Genomic DNA, 25,424 nt, shown 5'->3' with positions numbered 1-25,424 from the left:
CTTTTGTGATAAACTTAGAATAAAAAATTTTGAAAGGTTTTATGTGTGAGAAATGTGCTAAAATTTACTATGCCTAACAAAATATTCTGTAAATTACTCTAAAATTCAAAATGTTTCAAAAGCTCATTTCAGTATGATCAGATAGGTATACTTTAATTACACAAAAAATTTCAAGCGTGTATATATAGCAGATTTTGAGAAAAGGTACATCGAAAATGGCCAATTTAACATTGTCGGTATAGGGGTTTCTGATACCCCTTAAATCAAAAACATTATTTTCAAATTCAACGACACGAAATGAAATTTACTATGTCTTCCGATTTGATGATATTCGAACTGAAAAATTAAATACTACTTACTACCTTCTAATTATAAAATAAATTATTCATTTTACAAGACTTATTTTTAGTTTAACTAGTTTTCCAAGAATTTATGACACATATTTTAGGTATTTTAGCACGGATATTAATTTTTAAAGTGATTATCATTTATTATTTATTTTTTATCTCGTAGAGTATTGTGATATCAAGCAGGTATTAAGGAGGTATTTAATATTAACACACTTTATTTAGCTAAAAGTTTTTTTCAATTCAAAATTCAGGCTGCTAAAAATTATCCGCACTTTACTATGTCTGCTATTATTTTTTAAACTCATTTTTTAAATAATTTAAAAAAATGTAATTGATTAATACATAGAGACCGACATTTTTAATCATATTTTGAGATTTTGATTACTTTATCATCAACATAATGATAATGATATTTCACAAACAACTAAAATAAAATTTCTTACGAATATCATCATTCTTTTAAAGGAATACTCATACATTATTTTAAAATATAAACGTATTATAATGCAAAACTTCGCGTTTAATACAAAATTAATTTTCAACAGATTATTTTTTTAATGATTTCCATGCGCTAGACGCTGATTTAGAACATGAAGACCTCTCATGCAAAATACTAATTTGTTTCTATAAATAATACAAATAAAATTCATTCCATTATTTGAGAACACTGTAAATCATTGTATGCAGAATATAAAGCATGTGTCATTTATTAAATTTGTGCAACAGTTATAGAATCATTACGTTATTGGGAAGCAGGAAACATGAAAAATGAGCAGTCCCCTCGCCAGGACTCGAACTTGGACCTCTAAAAGACGCGCGGAGTGCGCTACCATTACACCACGTTGGGATGCTCGAAAGAGGGAGGAAACGCCTTATACAGTGTTTCAACCCGTTTAAATATTGAAGCCCTAAGACAGTATTTAACATTATTAGAAACTTTAACTATTCACTTTCGGCATTTTAACACGTAATCAAGAATAATTTACTTTTTACCTCTTTTAACATTTTTTTAAGAACACATTTTTAAATAATTAAAGCAATAATTAGAATAATGTTAATAAGATGAGAGGAAACTAAGAATTTAAAGAAATAAGGAAAAGTCTAAAAAAACAAAGTGTGAAATAAAATGTTTATCTTCAAGCATAAAATTCCCTAAAACAGTTTGTTTCCACATAGTGACTGAAATTGTACGCAACCTGCGAATATGTTCTTGGCTTTCTACTTATGGAATGGCAGACATTGTTAAAAACGGGTACTAAAATTGTAGAATAAGCCGTTACTACGCATTAGCATTATCGAAAATTAGAAATTTGATATTATGAGTATTCCTTTGATCATTTGGAAGTTATTACCACTCTCTGCGTTGCATTTCTTATTTGTTTCTTATAAATTAGTTTTATAGTGAATAAAATAAATAAATAAAAGTATCATTAACAAAGAATAGCTGGCTCTTATAAGAATGAAATGCTATAAGATACCTCCTCCCTTCATGGCAAATGAAAGTTTTATGTATTCTTATTTGTTGGAAGATACTGAGCAATCTATGTACCATTAACCCAATAATGTCTTCATATTCTTTGGCCTCAGGTGGATATTTACCCGATACCTCATTTGGCTTATTAAGGTGGATAATTCTGAGAAATAACCTGTTACTTTGTGAATTGCTACATACTTCAGAATGAGAGATATATAGGATGCTTTACCGCAGAAATCTGGAAATTTGATTGGTGGTCATATACTTACTTGGGATCAACAGCAAATCGTAATTTCACCTAATGATTAAGCATGTGCCTAATGATTAAGAATGCCAACTGATGCAAAGTGCCATTGTACGCATACGTGTATGTATACCGTTATAAAATACACAAAATGTTGATCATCCTTACGAGCAATAATTTGAGAACTGGGAAATTTCTGGGAAATGTTGATCATATTTACGAGCAATAATTTTTATATATTTGCGTTCAAATAAATGAACGTTGTTTTCTGAAAAAAAATAAAAGGAACTGTATTTCAAGTGCATTTTTACTTAAACCTCCCTCCAAAAAATCATCTTGAAAATATGAAAATAAAATCGTCAGTATTGAAAAATAATTTTAAAATGAGCATATCTTTAGAATTTCCGATACAGGGTCTGGCGCGCTGAAGATAATTTTTTTATTTTTTATTTATTTATTTATTTATTGGTACAATGTTGCCGTTGCTCGCTTTGAAATCGTTCAATTTTTTTCAATCAACAATTCGTTGAAGGTGTTACAATGTCTGTACATGCTGAGAACAAGGTTGTTAAGGATATGTTGAAGTATTGCGGCCTATTCATCTTGTAGCACCAATTTCAGCAGGGAAAGAATTGCTGGTGGCTTATTACATGTTACCAATCATCTCCTGAGAATGCCTCACATATGTTCTATGGGTTTTAGATTCTGAAAATTTGCAGGACAATCCATGCGTTGAACACCGTCACTCTCCAAAAGCTTTGCGACAGTTATTGTAAGATGGGGTGTAGCATTGTCATCCATGAAGAGGAAGTCTGGAACCACAGCACTTTTAAAAGGACGGGCATCAGGCAGGAGAATTTCCGTGCAATAGCGAACACCAGTATCTGAAATTTCGTGTCAGATGTGGGTCAAACGACGACTAAGCATGATACTACCCCAGACAAGAACTTCCTAAACAGTCTCTTTTGATGATGTTGGAGGGGTGATTGCGCGTTCCCTTTTTCCTCCAGATGTGTGTACGTCCAGAATCTCTCGCAAGACTAAAGTGATTCTCATCTGCAGATAAGAGCTCGGCCCTACTTTGCTTGTCTCCAGCTCATGACTTCCCGAAACCATGAAAACCAGCTTCTGCGATGAGCAGGTGTAAATGGCACACACCGTACTGGTCATCGTCCCAACAGACAATATCTGTGCAGCCTTTTTGCTACGTTAAAACGTAATATCGAACTTTCAGTAGTATGCTGCATGTCCCTTGCTATTCTTCCTCTGTCTGCCGACTGTCTCTTCTCGCCAGTAAGACGATATACGGTCGTACGCCGCCGATGTTACTCGGATACCACTGATGAATGCTTGAACAGCTGTTCCTGCCGCTTGGAGTACTCTCCAGGCTTGTGAAACAATGCTGTGAGCGATCCAAACCCCTCCGTTGCACTTGTCAAAATTCTAATTTCTTCTAACTTCCAAATGAGGCGATCTCGAGTAAGTCATCTTAATGGTGCCTCCTCCATTGATTGTTGGTTGTATTATACGCTAGTAGTAACTCCACATCATTGAAATTCCTGTGCACAGTGAAATAGCTATCACCAAATTGTTGTGCGTACTCTGCCCATGTGCGACATCCCTACCGACACTCCTAAATCATATGCCTTTATATGCACATACCCTACTGTTTCGGTCACAATTTTATCTCCTGACTGGTCTTTTGGTCCATTCCATTGCCTTGCTTCCTTTATGCTAATTTAGCAGCCTCGTCCTTAATTTTTTCACACCACTGTAATTCAAGCCATTAACTAATGCTGAGAGATTTTATTGATACAAAAGCTTAAAAATGAAATCTGCTTCACCAACTGGTTTAATAATTTTGAAAGAAGCAAAATTCAATTTGAGGTTTATAGACCATATGTTGAAAGATACGACTTATTTCTTTTTCTCGAACTAAACATCCATGTTTGTCACGAGAAATTTTAAAGTGTGTTTAGTTTGATGGTGAAGCGTGTTTTGGTTTGATGGTGAAGTGTGTTTTGGTTTGATGGTGAAGCTCCATCGCCAATAATTCCAGTCAGGATCTACTAAGCCTACTGACTTGCATTTTCTTTTTTAAAACTGTAAATATATTTTAGCAAATATTGTAAAAGTTTCTGATGTTACACTTGGCATATTCTGAAAACTGCCCCTTTTCCATACATTTCAGAATGTCTGAAAGCAAACAACTCCTGTTGTCATATAATTGAATAAAAGAGGATTATTTTTTTTTCAAATAAATAAAGTTCGCTGTGGAATGGTAAATGTAAATCTCGATAATAAAGTTAAAGCAATAATTAAAAGTTTCAATTACTTTAATTTAGTTGGTCACTACTTATTTGCATTTAATTTTTGTAAACGAATAATAGATACTTCCAGGGATAATGAGAACTAGCTATCTTCACAAGCAGCGATATCCTTTCTGCGTATACCTTAAACCTTTTTAAAGTTAACACAAAAAAGCTGAATTTTAAGAACTTCCTCTAAATTTCATATGGTTTGGAGTTAGTAATTTCTGTAGTATTTTATAGACATGATCTAAAATATCTGAACGCTTTATTTTATAGTTCTTTAAGACTAATCAATAAGACAGCACACTTATCGATCTCCGTTAATGATTAGGTTGCATTCATTAAGTTCTTTTTTACAACTATAGGAAACAGTCTCAATTACTCCAAATGACGAAACTCGGAGAAGACAGAACTATTTCTGTGCTGTCTGCTATCGATCTTATTGGATGTTCTATTAACTGCAATTATTTGTTTACAACACGATTTTCACTTAGAGAATTCTTAAGGTTTAAGAAAAATGAATTCGCTTTGAAGTGACAAAATGAAAGTTTATCAAATAAAATAATAATTATTAATTAAAAAAGAAGAGGATATTATAAAAGAAGAAAGCATATCTTTTTTTTAACGAGTGAAATTCCAAAATTATAAACATTTTCTATACAATATTGCAAAATTTTCAGCTTAATTAAATATTTCTAATTGCTGAATATTTATTTCCTAAACAAATATTTCTAATCTTTTAGTTCTCATCTTTATAAAAATTAAGCTCATTTTTCACAAATTTGATCTTTATCATTTTACTTGTTGTTTTTAATTTAACGTTAATTTCTTTACTTGTTTGCCTAAGATCACTCCACTCTATTCCAAGGAAATATCAGATAACATTTTTTTTCCAACTTCGTCAAATTACCGTGAATATGACTGATCGGGTAATTTATTTGCAACAAATGCTCTAACATGTCTTTTACGACTTAAGTACATCATAGGTTTATAAATAAATTAAATTTGAAATGTAGATTTAGTTAATTGTTGCCCCCATTATCATAAAAATCAACAAATCAATAATGAGAAAAGTAAGGTCCTCGTCACAACATTGGATGTTTCTCTATTCAAAGAAATAATTTAATATTCTGGTTCGAGGTTCGAGTCCCGTCGAGGGCATTTTGGATGTCTCCTGCTTCAAAATAAACAAATGTCTCTACATCCTAACCATATAACTAATTGAACCTAACCATATCTAAATTACAATATGCCAGGTTTAGATTGAAACATTCCGAGTTTTGTGTCGGAATAATTGGCTCAAGTGCCATTATACGTCATAATGTCACCGTTACACGTTACAGGTCATAATTTTCATATTGAACAGCAGATTTATGTGTCCTTTCTGGCAAATTATTTATAGAAAGTGGCAAAATGAGATATATAAAGATCCCTTAACTACAGATTTTTCGGGAAGCTTTAGTCTACATTAAACTTGTAAAACCGCCACGCCGTTATGGCGAAGCTCACACAAGTAATAGTTACGTAAATATAGCAATCATCAGGCAAGCCGTTCGAGCTGTGACAATAATGGTACATGAAATGGCTGAGGCCAGTCACGTGGGTGGTCACCCACCCAAGTACTGACTCCGATGTAAGCAGCTTGGTGAGCGCTCAATTGAAAAATTCGTAAAAAGTCTTATGGCTGGCATAATCTTTTTAGTAGCATGGCATGTCGAAATGTTCAGAAAAATCATGTCAATTAAGTCGATAAGGCACTGTGAGGAATTAGTTAAATTATATCAAGAAACATGATTAATTTTATCTGAGATAAACGGTGAGTCTATTCAAGGCTCCTGAGTGGTAAACAAGAGTCAATGATAGGAAGTAACTCCAGTTTATAAAAGTAAATTTTTAAGCAACGTCTTTCCAGCGAAATCTAAGTCCATGTTTTAGAAACGACTAAATACTTTCTTAGAGGTATATGAAGACACAATTATAACACTATTTACACATATGATGATGTTGAATACGTTGCACAGCTAGAAACACAATATACAGTACGTAGTAAAATCTTGGATAACATAAGTAGAAATAAAAATGCTAGTGCTTTAGGCATCAGGAACCTGGCCTTTCTATTTAATACCCCTGTCACTGAGATTGACTAGGTACAAAACGTAGCCAGTAACTTCGCAGGTTTTTCTGCGTCAACTCCCAGGGGAGGAAGATAAAGTAAGAAAGTTGAGTCAACTTCTAGACAAAAACAGAACTTGCAATGTAACTATCATCACCCAGGACTCTACCGCAATTGCAGATAATGCCAGACATTTCTACTAGGAAACGCATAAAATCTGAGGAGGTAGGTTTGAATAGCCTCGCAAAGAAGTTTATACAAGCAACCTGAAAATTTAGCAATTATAGTATCAGTGTGCTGTGTTAGTATGAGGATATTTTGGAAAGGAACATGCAAAATTGGCAATTAAATCTAGAATTTAAATGCAATTAATTGTACCCTATTGCTCTCTGGTTAGCCCTTGTACAAATACATACATTTCTGATATATTTGCGTTTCGCTTCTCTCATTGTAAATATTCTTTCCCTTACTATTTTTAATAGTATTCATAAATTAAAATGTAAGAATCCGTGGTAAGTATTTTACAATAGTCCTAAAACTGGAAAAAATTTTCTTTCTAGGAGAAACAAATTCTGTACAAAAAAATGTGTTTTATGTTTTTGAGACTCAATCGTGCATTTTACAGTTTTAATTGTCAAAATATTTAAATTTATATTTATGATTATTTTACTCTTAATGACTTTGCGTAAATTCAGTTTTAAATTTCATTATAATTTTCAGCATGCTAACATTCAAAAACTGAATAATATCTATTTTCAATAGCTTAAAAGTTTCAAAATTTCTCGTTATAAATTTTATGCAAACATTTATTTATTTCCACATTTGTTGGGGATTCCAGATGGTACCTGTGACTGCAAATATATAATCAAAAGGATGATTTTTAAGAAATTAAAATTTTATAGGAAAATCTGGGTCTTAATTGCTTTTGTACATAATTTCTACCTATACTAAGCAATCGTCGTGTCGTACAATCAGCTGCTGAATTCCATCTTCATAGAAATCTGCAACTAGATTTGATGATCATTTCTGGTTCCTAGCGTGAATACATTTCCCATAATGTAAACTTTCTATCACATTTTCATTCCGAAAACTCTTTGAAATCCAAGGAATTTTATGGATAATGATGAAATCACAAAGCTTGATAATGAGGCACGAAGTGAACGACCATCCGCCATTAGTGATGATCTGGTGCAGATAGGTGATGAAAAAGTTTGAGAAAACAGAGCTTTACGATTTCTTCATTATCCATGAAAATTTCCTCGAGTTTCAAGAAGTGTTCTGCATGAAATTTTGAAAGAACGATTTTAAATTACTCTTAGTTGCGGGAGTACCAAAAAATCGTTATCCAATTATACGGCAGATGTTTATGAAGACGGAATTCAAAGGCTGGTCAATAAATGCATTCAGGTTTGTGGAAGGATATATTAATGTACAAAGTTTCATGTAAAACAAAACTGTTAAAACACTATCCTTATACTTACATAATATCAAAACCGTACTTACTTAAAATAAAGGCTCCATATTACAATGACGTTTCTTCGTAAATTATTTGTACAGAACAGCTAACATCTTGCCTTATTAGATAAATTTAATGACATAATGTCTGTAAATGGAATCAAATACTTAGAGGAAACACAAATCAGAATTATCAACGTAAAAATTCGTTAATCGTTCTGAATTATACGTAATAAATACTTGTATTCCAACTAAATAATCGGGAATAACGTAATAGATTTATTTATTGCCTCAACGAATTTGTGTTAAGAATTATGACCTGCAATTTCGTGCTGTAAGATTAATGCAGCATAGGACTGCCTTTTCTTCCGCTTTTTTCTAATAAAAGCACCAAACTAGGATTCATCTCACCTCATTAGTGAAGTAATCCACCCTTAACGATTATTTTCAGAATTTTCTCCCAGCAAAGGTTAACCAATCGCGATTGGATCTGCCCGAGCGTCGCCTGATTAGACCAACTTGTGGTTACTAGCAATTGAGATTAGTGTAGCCATGCGAGCTAATTAAATTGATGGTTGTTAAGTCCTATTCGCAGTAAGGACGGCGTGCTCTTAGTATAGCGAAATGCAGTCTGAGGACCTCTTTTTTGAAGTATTCGTTAAGAGATTTGAGTTTCATTGTGTTTCTTCTATCACACAAGGAAAATAATATACTTTCTGTAATAATTTGTTAGGGAAAAGGGGAAATATGCCCCGAAATGACAGCTGGTACCCTCACATATTGATGGAATATAAGGTAACATATGTCTAATATCTTTCTCTGGACCATTCTTAGCAAATCAAGTTGGAGATAGATAAGGACATTATATTGAGATCTGTGCGATAAGTAATCAATAAAAGATTTTTATTTTATATATCACTGTTGTACCTACATCACAATGCCAATTTGAAGTATTGTAGTTATATTTAAATAATAAATTTTACTTCTGATTGGAAATTTTAATTAGGCTCTCATCAAACTGAATAATAGACATGAGCAATACATTATTAACTTCATGACTGGCAGTCATTAAAATTTCTTATCTTGCATATTACTATCGCATCTACATTACAACATGATTTTAATGTATTCGAATACACTCAAATAATAGTTTTACTTATGACCGGAAATGTTAAATTTGTTAAACTTGTATACATAGTTCTATGCTAAACGGAATATTTATGGAAAGGCTCATTTTCACGTCTCTTTTTAAAATACGGTTGCTAACAAAAATGAAGCGTAAATACTGGATACGTTTATTTCAGTGAAATAAATTTATTGAATAAAACTTTGAAGAAAATTAATTAAAATATGATGAGGGTGTAAAAAATTTTAATGCTTTTCCGCTAAAGAAAAATAAAAACGTTTAAATACTTCTCGTATATTTTACGAATTTTGACAAAAACTTTTCAGTACATTTTTCGAAAACTAATCTATTTTATAAAGTTTTTAAAATAAAATTAAAACTATAAATATTAATCAGTTTATCTTAACTATACTTTTCAGGTTTATTTAAATTTTCTACTTAAATAGCTAACTAAAATGAATTTAAATACTAATTAAATTTTAATATTTAGTTTTAAATGGCATGTTATTACCTATTGCTTATTTAGGGTCAATAAAAATATAGCATCATTTAAGTATTTCAAGTATCACATTTTAAGTAATAACAGAGTCAACTAAGTAAGTTACATAAATAGTATATTTTTGTCATCGATTGTACTATTTTCTTTAATTGCAGTACACAAATACATCAGAAAATTTATTAGGAAATTTAATATAGGTAATCGTTTATGTAGATAAGTGTAAGTAAATATTTTTACTGTTCCAACACTCATTAACATCATAATGTGACAAATGTTTTGGATTCAATAACCCGATTTTGACGAATTCTATTTACAGTTATTTAACACATTATAATTATTTAGAAAAATTACAGCTAAGCGACTGGCCAAAATTTAAAGAAATCGTAGGAGTTTGTAAACTTTTCATTTAGTTCTGTGCCCGGATCAGTAAATTTGTTACTCAGTAATTTAATCTATATATGAGTATATTTCGGCTAATAGGGATTTTGCATCTTTTTTTTTTTTTTTTTTTTTTCAAATTTTGCGAAATCTATATAATGGTTGTATTCTTACCAGCATGTGTATTTCAAATTTATCATTTTTTTATTTTATAAACCAGTTCTAATATCATTTATGTAGCACTGTATTTATAGAAGATTAAACATTCTGAGAGCGTTTACTTGAATAGAATTTTAAAAAAATATGTTTATTAAAAGAAAAAAATACTACAAAACCTCCTGGTTGTATTAAAACAGATCTACTAGCCGAAAATCAAAAATGTTTCATTTCTTAAACATATCATGTATAAATTGTTCTATGTAAGTAGATAGCTAGACAGACATATAAATGAACGCAGTCATACTTTCATATGTTTATAGTTCTTAATTTGACAATATTATGTTTTCACATGTTTTTAATTTAAAATAATAAAAATATAGCAAACTATCAAAATTTAATATCTCTCTTTTACACAGAGATTACCTTATTCTTTAAAAAATTGCTAAGCCGGGAAAAGAACTAAATTAAAAGTTTACTAATCTCTAGACCACCAGTCACCGACTGAATAAAACAAGTATATTGTGGCAGTTAAAGCAGATAGCAGGAATGAGGTTTGCCGAAATCAAATAAATCTCGATTCAGAATCTGTAAAAATGAAAATCATAAGATAGTAACTCCGTTTCGAAGGAAACGGTAAACAAATCACAAAAACGTAGAAGCGATGCGAAATCACGAAAACAATTGCAAATTTCATTTCATTGATACTATAAAACTGCATTTAGTGTTCGCTAATTTAACATTAATCTTTAGAGAAATTATGCTAACAATAATTCTATAAAATACGATATGTTTTTCACCGATATTTGTGTTTCTATAATTTTTTTAGATCATACCTGTCTATAATTCTATCAATCAGTTAATTCTTAAAATCAATTTATTCTTCTGTATGTTCTTCGTATTGTTTTAAATGTTTTTTGTATTAATAATCCCTGCATTTCAGATCGTTTGGCAGTTTATTAACAACGAATGTAAGAGCAACTAATTGTACTGAGTGTAATCACTAGATTATAGCAAAGCCCAATGTTTAAAAAAATTAACTTCTATAAAATTTATTTTTTATCGAAATATCTGGATTCTTACGTATATTATTTAAATATTATTTTATTTGCAATAAAAAATCCGAAGGCCTTTCTGATTTTATATTACGCCCAAAGTGGCGTTTTTTTCCCCATTTATACATGAATACACGTTTTAAGACCATTTGAGCTAATGCTCCTTTGAGCTAAAATATTTAAAAACAGTATATCTTTAGAATTCCCGATAGTCTCGCGAGCTTCAGATAAAAAATATTTTATTCCGTACAGTGTGTTGCCACTGATCTCTTTGAAATTGTTCAATTTCTTAATCAAAAATTTGTTAAAGTTTAAACAATATTAAATAGATAATAAAACAAATTCAGAATTCCAGATTCGTGTGTACATGTGTCTATATTCGGGTGGAGGAATATGTTATTCAAAATTTGATGGCTCTAGGTATTGTTTTTTTACAATGCGAGAAACATAACATACATTCATGCAGACTGTTCATTATTTAATTCTTTAAGTATAATACAGGGCGATAATATTTGGTGGAAGCATTCTGATACAGACGTTTATAGTGAATCTACGCAAAATGTCGTTTCCGGACATCCCTTCTGGGCTAACGCCCCTTTGGGCTAAAAGTTTAGTTTTTATTTTTGATTCAATCGCGCTTGTCGAAAGTAGCATCCTAAAGTAGAACATCCAAAGAAGCTTAAAATTTGTTAGTGTCTCCATCTGTAAATGTATGAAAGTAACACTGATGATAGTGATGAGTGCAATGAAACAGTCTTTTTTTCCTGAATAATTTATATTCCGTTTAATGTAAATATTATAAAAGAAAAATGGAATTAAAAGTTGTTTTGCATGGAGGGGATGTAAGTAGAAGTTTTATCGAACATTTTACACATAGATGTAATATATTTGATTGATTAGACGAAAACATTTCTATAAATTTTATATACAAGTAAATCATCATTTAGGAAAAGTTAATTTTATCTTGTAGAGACATTAGGATTTTTATGGAAGCAGGCAAGATGAAAAATTAACAAAGCCTTCGCCGGGAATCGAACCGCAGACCTCTGTAATACCTGCCCGATGTGCAGACCCCCACACCCCGAAGGCACGCCAAGAAGGAGGGAGAAATACCTTATATACGCCCCCTTCAAATGACCACTGGGATTTTTAGAGGACCCAATAGCCAAAATTTTCATTCTTTTTAAAACAGGGATTTTTTCATCCTGGGTGCGGTGAAAACATCCTCCACCCCCTCCCTTTTAGTTCGGGCGCCAATGTAGAGACATAAGGATTTTTTTGGGGGAGCAGGGAAGGTGAAAAATTAACAAAGCCGGGAATTGAACCGCAGACCTTTGAAATACCGGCCCAGTTTGCAGACCACCCCACCACGAAGGCACGCCAAGAAGGTGGGAGAAATACCTTATAATCTAAAACAATATTTCAATAATTTAGAGGCTAATAGAAAAATTCAGTGTCACTTACTATTCTGTAGGGGGTATTAAAGAAAAACTTCACAAAAAGTGTTCTTCACTTACTTAAAAAAATTCAAAATTTAATTTATTACATCTTTTTTTTCCCTTTCATTATTTCCTTAACTTTTATAATTGACTGAAAAATGCAACATATTGCATATCTTGTTGGTTTAAATACATTACGAAATTTACTGCTAATGCGAACCCAAGAACGTATCTTAAAGGAAAACTAAATGAAGTAAAATGTAATGAATTTTTCTCAATGTTTAGCTAAATTTTCAAACTGAATAACAAACATTTATCAAAGTTTAATTTAAAATATAGGAAGCTCACGTATCATTTTCCACAAATAAACGGAAATATCTGAATCATAAGATTGAAACTAAAACACCTCTTTAGATCAGAACGGAACAAATAAACTTAGAATTCTCCCCCAAAGTGTAAAATACAAGAAAGGAAGTTTACGGAAGGGAGGTATCCGTTTACAGACTGTAGGACAGATAAAAGTATTATAGGGTATTTATGTTCTTACTTACGTATCGATCTCCAGATGGATACTTTCAGTTTACAAAGTCCTTTTAATCCCATTCGCGCGTAGCCCTAACCGAATGCTTCGATCCTCTTCGCAAAGACATGATCTTCAGATCATTTTAGAGCTTCTTTTCCATTAAAATCGCAAGGGATTACAAATATTGCGTTTATTTATACAGAGATATCTTTCCGAGGTATGTTTGCTTTCACACAACCTTCGCAACGACTCATGATCGGCGGTAAATTGATCTGCCAAAAGATCGCCAAGGGTTAGGAAGTCTGGCAGATATGACCATAGCATTAATATATTTGATGGATCTGGCAGCATGAGGATCAGAATCGAGCTTCCTGATGATCATTTGACAGGTTTAGAATTAGTTTCAGTATCTACTAATAATAATGATATTAATATTCTATTATCTACCGATTTAGATTATACCCGAAACCCTGAAAATTGTGGCAGTGAAATCTGTGGTGGACCTTCCCTGTAAAATTCGATTGAATATTATGTTTTAATATTTATACAGAATATTAAAAACTCTTCTTTTGTATAGGTTTAGAATGCGTACAGACTGTTTTTGAAAGAGTTTGCTGCAGGCTTTCGTTTGCTTGCATGTTAGTCCTATTTACATACTTCTGGCTGAGGAGATTCTTTGAAAAAGTATAAAGTTTTGAGAAAAAGTTTCAAATTTTTAGATTGGAGAGATTAAAAATATCATATGGTAAATTCGTATAGCAAAGGTTTCTCTATATCAACTATCCGTTATGCATTAATGAGTTAAAAAGGAGAAAGTTAGGTACTTTTAATTGCAACATTCTCAACATATTTAATACAAATTTCGAGAGCTTATCAATAAATACGTATAATAACCGTTGCTGCTCAGATAAAGGCTGATACTGTATACACCTCTCGCTACAGGGGCGGGAAGTAAATGGGCGTGGATAGGACTAGGGGCAGTTATTTGGCAATTTGTTAAATATATTGTTATCGCTTAAATAACTAGGGCACAATGGTAAATACCATAAAAATTAAATATACTTATTATAAAAAACACGGACAGAAAATAAAATTACTGAAATAAAAAGTATTTCCCTTATATGTAATGAAATAAACATTGTTTTAGTATTAAATATGAAGAAGTCATCAAGTCGCTCAACAGGTATAGTTATTATTATTATTAGCGTCGCTGATTGCCGTACCGAAGGGCACGAGCTGGAATCCCGGAGAAGGCATGGATGTTTGTAAATGTATAGTGTCCGTGCAGCATGGGGGTACTCTAAATATGCGGCGAGCTAAAAGTACTCTGGAGAGGTTGGTGGTAGGCAAAGAGGGGTGTGAAAACCTCGAACCCATCTCCCCGGGGTGCTCTCCATCAAAATTGAGGGCGGAACTAAGCTAAATCGCACTGCCATCTGTAAGGTGCTCAAGGCTGTTGTCAAAGTCACGCGTAATCTTGCGCTCGTTGTCATGAGGAATTTCGTTGGCTTGGGCTGACTATACGTGAGACAAGTGAGCGTTAGCAAAGACAGAAGTCATCAAACACTTAAATATATTTCAATAAAAATTTAAGCCTCAATTTCTAACCATTTCATGCAGTAGTTAGACATTTTTATATCATTTATGAATTACAAAATGTATTTTAGTACCATACAATGGTCATTTCGTTTTGAAACCATTTCCAAAATTTCATTTTTGATCTATTTCAGTAGCTATTAAACATGCGTACAAATTCGAATTCGCCTATATAATTTAAAAATTTTCCTTAAAACTCCAAGGTTTCACTATTCAAATTTATTCAACCAATAAATCCAACCTACAAAACCCTCGAATTGAAACAACATTTACTTACGTTGAAAGCAATTGGAGAACGATGCAACTAACCTATTTCTCCAAGATGCCTCTACCTCCTCGATGAAAAATCAATAAATAATCCCCTTACTAAATTCCTATCCTTATAAATCAATGCATAAACACTTTGAAAGCCTATTTATATCCTCGTCGCGCACAAGCCGTCGCACAAAGAGGCACTAAAATCAAATTATAAAAACTGAACTCCATCCATAATTCATCGCTTAAAAGGTTGAGAACCGTCATCTTTTTAATTCCAGCCATCGGAATCCAGCTCACGTCTGCTTTTGCTGTAACCTGGACTAGGATTGGACTGAAAATATTGTACAAGCCCACTAATTTCTGCAAAGCAATAAATTCGCTGACTTCCAGCTCGGCCCCTTTGTACGTGAGTTCCCTTCTGATTCTTTCAGTTCAGGTTAAAGCAACCATTAAGAGCTGAATTATAAACTCGAAGCATTCCGGCATTGAGGGGGTGATGTAGTAGTCAAAGGCAGAGAAGCGTCAAAAACGCTATTATTTTCAGCATTTCAGTGAAGAATATGTGCTTCCAGGCATCATGCGTGCGATAAAATGTAATCGCCGAGTTCTGCTAAATGTTTAAATTAGTGGTTTTTCCTCAGAGGCAATATACAAGTAGTTGTGCGTCTTTTACAAAGAAAGGAACAATTATTACCAAAGTTGCAACTCAATTCAGCCGCCAAAGGTCATTGTCAATAACCTCCATTTCAGATTTGTACAGATAAGAAACGAAACCAACTTTAATTAACTGCGCGTGAAATATTTTATTAATTTTATGTTTGTATTTGATTATAGCAAAGCCTTTTTCCTCTTAAATCTAGAGGCATGTCTTCTTTTCTAATGAAAATTAGCTGGCACCAAGTAACACGTAATAAAAAAACACGAAACCTTGTAAGCAGTCAACCTGATTGCCGAGATTTAAACACGGGTCGACCAATAAATATTAAACTGCCTTAGCCGTGTTTGCATCTAATATCTTTCGGAATACCGTGCAAAGTATTACTCAAAACCTTGTAGAGACATTAAATATTTTTTTGAAATCAGGAGAGATCAAAAATAAGCAATGCCCTCGCCGGGACTCGAACCCGGACCTCTTGAATATGCGCTGAGTGTGCTGACCACTACACCACGAAGGCATGCTAAGAAGGAGGGAGAAATTATATAATCCTTCTTTTAAAGGGTGACTAAAGTTTAAGGGACACAACAGACAAATCCTGGTGAGGAAGAATCATAATTCACCATCTTTTTAGTTCGGAAGCCACTCTAGAGACTTTAGGATATTTCGAAGCAGGAGAGAAGAAAAATGAATAATGTTCTCGCCGTGACTCAAGCCACGGACCTCTCGAATACGCGCCGAGTGTGCTGACCACTACACCACTAAGGCATGCTAAGAAAGCTGGAGAAATACCTTATAACCTATACGCATGCTTCAAAATAAGAAAAAAAGGGATTAAAAAAAGCTTTAGACTAGCAGAGATATTGAAATATCTCTAACAAGCTAAAATAGCTATTTGGCCTAATTTTAACTTACTAATTTTAACACTAATTTTATCTTACTAACTAATTTTAACACTAACCTGTTCCTTTACACCCACCAGCGGCAGAGCGGTATATTCACTGAATACTGACAGTTCGGTCCGAGATTGAATTCCCAGCAAACGGGCTAGCTACATAAGCGTTCTTAAGGTTTTTTTCCATGTGTAACATTAAATCGAGTCAAGAACAATTTAAGGCATCTCAACATGTGCGTATGTCAGTGTAATATTAAGAATAATTTAAAAAATATGAGGTGGACGCTACATGACTTCCTTGTACAGACTATTAAAATTTTTTTTTCCCTGGAATTAATTTAAACTTCTTTCCTAAAATTATTCTAACTTAATAAACCGTTTCCTCAAGGCAAGTTGAAAATGGCATCAAAAGCCGCGAATTTTGAAATTTGAGCACTTTTTGCCGTACGGGAGTTAAATTTCTTGTTTTTTGTATTTTTTTATAAAGTGTACAAAGCATTTTCTAGTATAGAAACTGGGAGGCCGTATTAAAAGTTATATTTCATTATTTGCCCAAAATCAGTTCTGTTATAAATCGGACATTACCAAAATATGAATATTTTCGTCATTTAAAACTCTTCTGTATCCTTACTGCACTTGATTTAGACTTGTTTGTTCGAATTATTTTAACTTAACTAACCGATCCCTCAAGGCAAGTTGAAAATGGCAGCAAAAATTGCAAAGTTTTAAAACTAAATTTCCCGTACAGGAGTCAAACTCCTTGTAATTTTATTTTTCATTGCAAACATAAAAATTTCCCAAATATAAAAGTCGAAACCGGAAGAACGCACCAAAAATTTGATTTCGTTTTTTGTCTATTTTTTTTTAAATATCACACTGCCAATTTTCGTCCTTAAATACTTCTGTATTTTGATTGTACTTCATTCAAATTTCATTCCTCGAGGTATTTTAACTTGCTTAACCAATCCTTAAGACAAACGAAAATAGCAGAAAAAATTTCAAATTTTAAAATAAAATATCCCAGTCGATTTCGTCATTTAAAATAATGTTCTTGGAAGTTTATGACTGTGACCAACGATTGCGAAAATGCAGATCGGATAAGAACTTTTAAGCGGGGTAGGGAGAGTAGTTATATACATGTATACGTTTGTTACTGCCGATTGCAATGGAAAAGTGAGGCACACAACTAGATGTTATAGCAGTCTCATACAAAGAATTTCAAAATTATGTAACTAAACGCTTTTGAGATATATATACATACGTACGTGCAGACATCACGAGAAAGTCCCTTTTAAATCCACTTTACAATCTGTTTTGAATCAAAAAAGACTTTTATGCTGTTAGTGCGTGCAGTGACGAAAAAAAAAAAAAAATGTGCGAATAGGTACGGGAACGGTACGGGAACGAAGCAAAAAATATAAAATTCAAATCCCAAATTCGTGCTCCCAGATGTACATTTTCGGGTGGAGGACGATGTTCTTCAAAATTTGATGGCTCTAGGTAGCGTTGTTTTCCACAATGCGAGGAACATACATGAATATTCTTCATTATTTAAATTAAAAATCATTAAATATAAAAATAATTCTTAAAAATAATACAGGGGATAATGTGTGGTGGCAACAATTTGAAAAGTTGTACTCCATTTTTAATAAACCGACGTCAAATCCCATTTCAAGAGTAAATCATTTTTTCAGATTAAAAAAAAATAAGAGAGAGAAATCTGAAAGGATTAAGATATTAACGGTCACCAAAAGGATTTGATAAATTATTTTACATCTCACTGAGCTTGCAGTCTACCAGTCTGCTGCTGTACTATTTCCTTCTCTTGGTAAACTTTTTCTTTTTGTCTTTTTATCATTTTATTTGATGTAATGTAATCTAGGCCATGTAAAATTCAATAACAAAAGCACAAAAATTTTAAAAGCAGCACATAGCAGAACCTTTTTAGTATTCCTGATAAAGTGTCGGCATATATTTTTTTTTCTATTTACTTGCGTTTTTTTTTTTTTTTTTTTTTTTTTTTTTTTTTTCCAAGTTCATATTAATGCTCCGTTTTCTTAGTAATATGTCTTACAAATCGCTTTTTTTTACTATTAACATTTTGTATTTTGTGTATTGGATTAATTAAGTAAATACCATGTTCTTCGCACTTACGTAATATAAAATTCTATTCAACAGCAAAATCGCAAAGTATTTAACAGCAGCATTGCTTTAGGATTTCAGATAGACACGTGCTGGAGATAAAAATATTTTATTCTGTACAGTTTTGCCATTGCTCGTTTCCAAATCTTTGGCTTTATTAATAAAAAATCATTAAATATAAAATTCGGAATTCAAAATTCCCTCTTCCAAGTGCACATTTTGGATGGAGGACTACGTTATTCAAAATTGTTAGCCCAAGAACGCATCTTGTTTTACAGTACGAGGAACAAGCGTACATACATGAAGATTCGTCATTATTGAATTTATTTAAAAATAATACAGGGCAATAATAATCGTATTTGTTGGCACCATTTGAAATGTGATACAGCCGTTTGTAGTGAAACAACTTAAAATCCAGTTTCGAGACTAATATCCCATACGGGTTAACACCCTTTTGAGCAAAACTCATGCTTTCCTTTCAATTAAATAATTCACGTAAATGTTTAATAGCTAGTTTCAGCGAACTGTATAGAAATAATTAGGCAATGGTCTATATATTCTATGAAAAAGGTGCCTGTTAGTTTAAAACTATTTAGTGCATTCTGAGTTTTATTTGTAACAATAACAGTTGAAGTTCTTCCATGAATTATTAATTATACTAAATGTTTTTATATTATGCAGTTAAATTTATTTATCCAGTGCAATTCATGCATGTTTAGCAGCAAAATTTGAAGGATAGTATTTCACGTTTGTGCATGTGGATATATAAAATTTTCATTTATATTTGAAGAGAAGTTTATACTTGCATTTTAAGATCTTACAGGTAACTGTTATTTAAAACATCTCTAGTTCTTTATTTTCAGTTTTATTCTGTCATATATTCACTGAACTTTGCCGTTATCCAGATACACATTTCCTGCCTATGTGATTTATTTCTATGCAAGTGGAACAAATATTTTAAAAGGAATATTTTTTGCTAGTCCGCGAATATACATATATTTCTGAAATTCGGTTCTTGTGGAGTAACGATTAAAACGTTTGGTTTGAATTACGTTGAGACGCTTTTGCACTTTTCTTTTCCACGTAAAACCCACATCGATGCACACGAAACGTATTCTCACCACTCATAAATCAAAAGAGTTTTTCCGAGAAGAAATCTGTTTACGTTTTTTCTCTTTTCGTTTTGGTTGCATTTGGTCGTGGTGAAAGTTTTCCCTGTGGTCACCAGCACTCGATTTGTATAAGCATTGCAATAAATGCAGTGGTGGAGAGATTTCTGCTGCTGTTCTTTCTTGTCGATGGAAACATGCCAAGACGACAGACGAGGATTAAAGGGAAACTGCATCCTTCTTGAAATGGATGCAGAAATATTAACCCCAAGACGATATCCGGAGAGTCTCACTGAAGTGCATCCTGTAACTTGGTATTCGAAAGAAATTGCGAAATTCCCTTCGCCTTCTTTCGGCAATTACAAGGGATCATGCAAGAAGTGATTTTGGATGAAGGCGATGCAGACCTGGAATTTGTAATTTTTTTTATCCTCTTGATGAAATACAGATATGAGGAATTCTTCAAAGAATTTTTCACCCTTTTTCTCTTTATACGTATATATATATATATATATATATATATATATGTATATATATATATATTTGTTTGTTTCAACTTGCAGAAATTGATGAAAAATTAAGTTTTGATGTTTTCATTTACAAAGAACTGAAACCATTAATTATTAAAGATTATTTCAAACGAAACTTGAGAAAAATTACATAAAATTTTACACTGTATATCCTGAGAATAATCACGTAAGGGATTATAGAATTGTCCCCTTGTGTACTTTCGAGGCGTAAATGGTTATCACATTGAAGCACTTTCAGATAGCTGGTAACCGGAAGATGTTTGGTTCGAATCCGTGTACAGCACAGTTGATTTTTCCACCTGAAAAATTTAATAATCTCCACAATTATTTTAATTGAATTAATAAACAGGTGAGTTAGTTTTTTTTTTTTTTTTTTTTTTTTTTCATTTTCTTGGCTTATTTCTCAATCCGAAAAATTGTTCGTTTCCTTCTGTTATTTTACTTATCATAAAAACAATATACTGGTGTACTCAATTTGGAATTGAGCTAAAAACTATGAATGTAATAATCAAACATTGAGTTTAATGAATAGGATACAAAATCCATATCGTGTATCTAAAATAAAGTGTATTATAGAGTTACTAGGAATTTTTTTAAGCAGGGGAAGTGAAAAATATCGAGTGCTGTTGCCGGATACTGGACCGCTTGAATACGCGTCGAATATGCTTCCAATTACACCACCGAGTCATGCGAAAAGGAGAGAGAAAATGCCTTATGTACTCCTTTTAAAAGGCGTCTGGGGGAGGACCAATTGTCAAACCTTTGTGACGAAGAGTTATCGTCCACCACCTTTAACTTCGAGTACCAGTAGTAGATTTATTGGTTATTGTAAAGCAGAAGACTTGAAAAATATGCAGCATCATCGCCGGGAGTCGAACCCTGTACCTTTCGAATGCATGTCGAGAATGCTTCCCGTTGCACCACAAAAAGAGGGAGGAAGAAAATACCTTGAATTTTAAATTTTATTTTATGTACTTATTTATTGATCTATTCATTGTTGTTGCTACCGTGAGAAAACCACAGAAAAGTTTTCAAGATTTAGGGAAGCATTAAAAGTACTATGAAATTACTTGTAATAGTAATCTGATTAGTCATGTTAGGTATTTAATATCTCGAAATTAATTTTAAATTATTTTTATGTGAGAAAATTTTCGTGATTACTATTATTTAGTATGTAAATGTGAACGAGTTTTTCTTAGAAAGACTTACATAGAAGTATCCCATGCCCTTAAATGCATTGCTGTTGTGATTTTTAATGCATTCAAATAAGCAAACAGATTCTTACTCAGTAAAACTCATATGAGTACATATGAGTTTTACATATATATATAACTTATATATATAACTTACTCATATATACATAACTTATATATATAACTTACTCATATATATATAACTTACTCATATATACATAACTTATATATATAACTTACTCATATATATATAACTTACTCATATATACATAACTTATATATATAACTTACTCATATATACATAACTTATATATATAACTTACTCATATATACATAACTTATATATATAACTTACTCATATATATATAACTTACTCAGTAATACTCATATTTATTCCAGGGGACTCCTTTTCTTCACTCAACGATATTACTTACAAGTATTATTCACTGGTGCTGGTAAAAGGACTTTTAACTTGCATTTCTTAGTTTTTTTCTTAGCTTATTTTTATCAGTGTTTGCTTAGGATGTGTCTGACTGTTTTGATACAGTCGATAGACATGAATTATTCGAAGTAAGATTTTTATCTCGAACTAGAAATAATAATGGTTTCTTAACTTATAATCTAGCGCTTTAAGTTAAATTAGTCACTTTAAATAGCTCTTAAATGTCTATTTCTTGTACAAAGTTTTAGAAATTATGATTCTGAATCCAACAATCTTTAAATTATGAAAACGATTGAAATCGAACCAGAAATATAAGCGGTCTTGATGGGCCTTGGATATAAGAATTATCGTCAAGTTGATGGCATTTAGAAACTTCTTGTCAACTTTGGAATTTCTTGGAAGTTTCATAGCAATTCGCTTCAGAAACTCTAGGTGATCCTATGCAACACCATACAAATGCAATTTCCAGAAGCCAGTGCAATACCATAGAAATATGGCTCCGAGACTCACGACAAGTTGTTAGACAGTTTTCAGAAAGACTGCAGTTCAGAGGTAATTAACTAAGTCGCTTTTAGTGTTTACTTTATAAATGTTATTTTTCTCTGTAGCAGTTCAAGCTATGTCTGCTACCTTTGCCAATGGCTGCTACCTTTTTAGATCTGCAACATTAAGATATGTGATACTAGAGAGCCATTTGGGGCCGATCGCATATTTAATTTTATAAAAAAACTAACAACCAAAAGAGAAAGCGAAGAAATTTGTTAATTATTTTGTTAAGAAAATATGTCCACTTGTTATTTACAGGTATCCAAATATTAAAGATTACATTTAAAAAATTTAAATTACATGCACAAGAATCATTCTTAGGGGATATCACCTGTAAAAGTAATTAAATAATTTTGGTTTACTCCATATAAAACATAGTCTGGTTTTACACTAACTCTGATAATTTTAGTAGGCATTTTTTTAAAATTTGTTTCAAGGAATATTGTTACTAAAGATTATTTTAAACAAAGGTGAATTAGGTTTATTTTAGAGTTATAAACACCCTCACGTAGACTGATAAGATGTAACAAATCATACGCAAACACATACACACACATATATATATATGTCACATATATATATATATATATATATATATGTACATATATATCACACACACACATATATATATATATAGTTGCTGTTGATATACATATATATCAGCAGCAACTGTATATAAGAGAAACTGCACTAAAAATTCCAGACAAGTATTCTATATCAAACGCAATCCACGTAAAAATTAATTCTTCATCCAACAGTAATGAAGGACATTTTTACGCTCTTCTCAGCAATGAAATAAACAGAAAATAAAAAAAAGAAGAAGAAAAAGGGAATGAGAGACAGAAACACGCTCGAAAATCTCATTTGATGGTTTCTCACACGCAGCTTAAGGAAGGGGCACTCAAAATGAAATCCCTTTAGTAACACGGCCTCGCCTAAGGACTTTTCTAGTGTGTTACGGCAAGCAGTACGAAAGCGATTTGACAAGTACCCTAATCCACCTCTGGAAGTTTCTTTTTTCATTTAGTTCAACAAAATGGGTTTATCTAGATATTCTTTTAAAATAAGATTAGGAGAGTTTTCCAAAGTGTTTCTTTTCTTCTTTATATCATTTTTTATGAAGAGATTGAAATAAGACAAATGAAAAAGAAAGTGCCTTCATAATAGCTTCATTTCAAAATAATGACGAATTTACCTCCATCATTTGATTCGAAGAATAAATGTTTACGAGATTTGGGTCTCTTTCATTTCCGCAGCGTACAAATGGAGAGATCCTGAGAATAATAAAGGAGATTGTGGATATGTTGAGAGACTTTTAGCTTGAAATCAGATTTTATTTTTTAAGACGCTAGCTGAATGCCTAATTCAAGTTGAGTAGGATTGGAAAGAATTATCCTACCTTCTTCTGTCTTTGTGACGCAGGGAGTTACCACTTCCATCTGGTTACTTTCAGATCCGTGGTTTGAATCCTCGTGAGAATGTAATTGAATTATAGGAATAAAATTCCTAATGAGCCATTCAATGATGTCCTAATAGTTGCTACAATGACGTCCGGCGGTCAATTATCAGATTCGTTACTTGATATCCAGAGAATATCCACGACTGATTCTTCGCGTCTTCCGACGCCGGAAAAAATTAATGGCCTTTAGAAACTAGTTTAATACTCGAAGTCATAACTCGAGTATATTTTAAGTGTAAAGCGCAGTGTTTGAAAAAACGGTTACGAGCTTCACTTCCTTAAATATTGATCAAAGACATATATATATTTGGATGTCAATTGTTATAATATTAAATGTTACGATGGATTTTGTAAAATGTTTCAGAAAAGACAATATTAACATTACTTAAAATGACTGTTGTTGCAGTTGTTCCAAAAGGCCAGGCACTTCCAATTTAATACTTTCGTGGAAAATGATAATATCCATCGGTCATTTAACCATCTCATCACAATAAACATTCCTAAAGGGGCACCGCAGGCAATGATAAATTTCTCTCGCAAAAAACTGGGAAGCTTCGTCAAAGTTTCATTGAGAACATCCCGGGGGACGGATCCAGATGCCTTTCACTTCTCTTTCCCTATTGCCAAATCACACGATGCCCGTCAGTATTTTAATTCCCTCCACCGTGAATGCATCTGAAACCAAGAAAATCCAGAAAATCTTCTATTGGCGAATTAGATTTTCTAGAAGCATTTCACATTCATAAAAATCTTTCGTTTCTAGTTAACGATTCAAATTCCAATCCGTCTTTTCCTTCAGCTTTTAAGAACATTATTTTATAGTTAATTTATATTAAATCGACGGCGCCAATAACTTGATTTTCATTCTCTCATTCTTACCACCTGAGCACAGCCTTTTCTTTCGTCATTTGCACTTTGGCAGCTGAAAAAGCAGATTCTACATTTAAACCTGAAGATTTATGAGTATTACGTTGATTACTGTTGCCTTGGCAACTCCAATGAAATAAATGTTTTACTGTTAGGCTTTGTTTTTATATGTAATTTTTATTTTATATCTTTAAACCAGAGTTAAAAAATACAGACTTTATATGTGCATTGATAGGAAAATAAAAATATGTTTTTCCATAACATAATATAAGCACTCCATGAGACAAAGAAGAGAAATGTTTCATTAATACGTACGACAGAGAGAGTACAAGGTTATCAAAAACATGAACGTAAAAGTTTTCCCCACGATTCCATTTTAAAGGAAGAATACAATCTGCTACGCGCTCAGAGTATGACAGTTCCCGTCATGTGATACATTTATTAGATACACAAGATTATTTTTATGCAGAAAAATGTAAAAGTATTTTCCATTTATATGTAGTCTTTAACCAAGGGAGGAAATGTAAGTCTTTAAACTATTAAAGTGATTAAAATTATGATTAATTAAAAATTTTGGAGACTGTACAAAATTACTGTTAATGTGAGAT

At 32.2% G+C, this 25,424-nt stretch overlaps 1 protein-coding gene across 3 annotated transcripts in view; it reads right to left on the bottom strand.

Annotated features, from left to right (window-relative positions):
- The window catches only part of LOC118195157 (protein turtle-like), a 1,209,650-nt gene that overhangs the window by 239,301 nt on the left and 944,925 nt on the right, over positions 1–25,424 (bottom strand). The window lies entirely within an intron of this gene.

The sequence above is a fragment of the Stegodyphus dumicola genome, chromosome 9, assembly GCF_044657685.1.
Source record: "Stegodyphus dumicola isolate Sdum_Otavi_A_Nest chromosome 9, ASM4465768v1".
In the NCBI taxonomy this organism is placed as follows: Eukaryota; Metazoa; Arthropoda; class Arachnida; order Araneae; family Eresidae; genus Stegodyphus; species Stegodyphus dumicola.
Note: the sequence above shows the minus strand (reverse complement) of the source record. Positions and strands in the feature narration are given on the sequence as shown.